Raw genomic sequence first — 435 nt, 5'->3', positions numbered from 1 at the left:
TTTTTTTTTTGTTATTTTTGTTTAGTTTTTTTTATTAATTTAAAATACAATAAATTCAATTAATTTTTTATGTAATTATTTTATTTTTATTTTTTTTAGTTTATTAATTTATTATATTTTTAATTAATTTATAGAGTATTTAAATTTAGTGTTTTTTTGGTAATTTGTTATTTAATTATATCTAAATTAAAATTATTTTAATTAATGAAATAATTATTTTTAAATTAATGAAAAAAATATTATTAATTTAATGAAATAATTATTAATTTAATTAAAAATGTTTATGTCAGAAATGGCAAGAACACGAGGTGCATCTTTTAGTTCTCATGGAGAGAGTTCTCGAGGAGAGAGTTTTGCATGGGGTGAAGCTAGGAGACGACCTACAGCTTCGGCTCGAAGAAGGTTGCAGCTCCTATTCAGCATGACCCTATAGCT

This window comes from Vigna radiata, chromosome 10, assembly GCF_000741045.1.
Source record: "Vigna radiata var. radiata cultivar VC1973A chromosome 10, Vradiata_ver6, whole genome shotgun sequence".
Lineage (NCBI taxonomy): Eukaryota > Viridiplantae > Streptophyta > Magnoliopsida > Fabales > Fabaceae > Vigna > Vigna radiata.
This window is presented reverse-complemented; position numbering follows the sequence as displayed.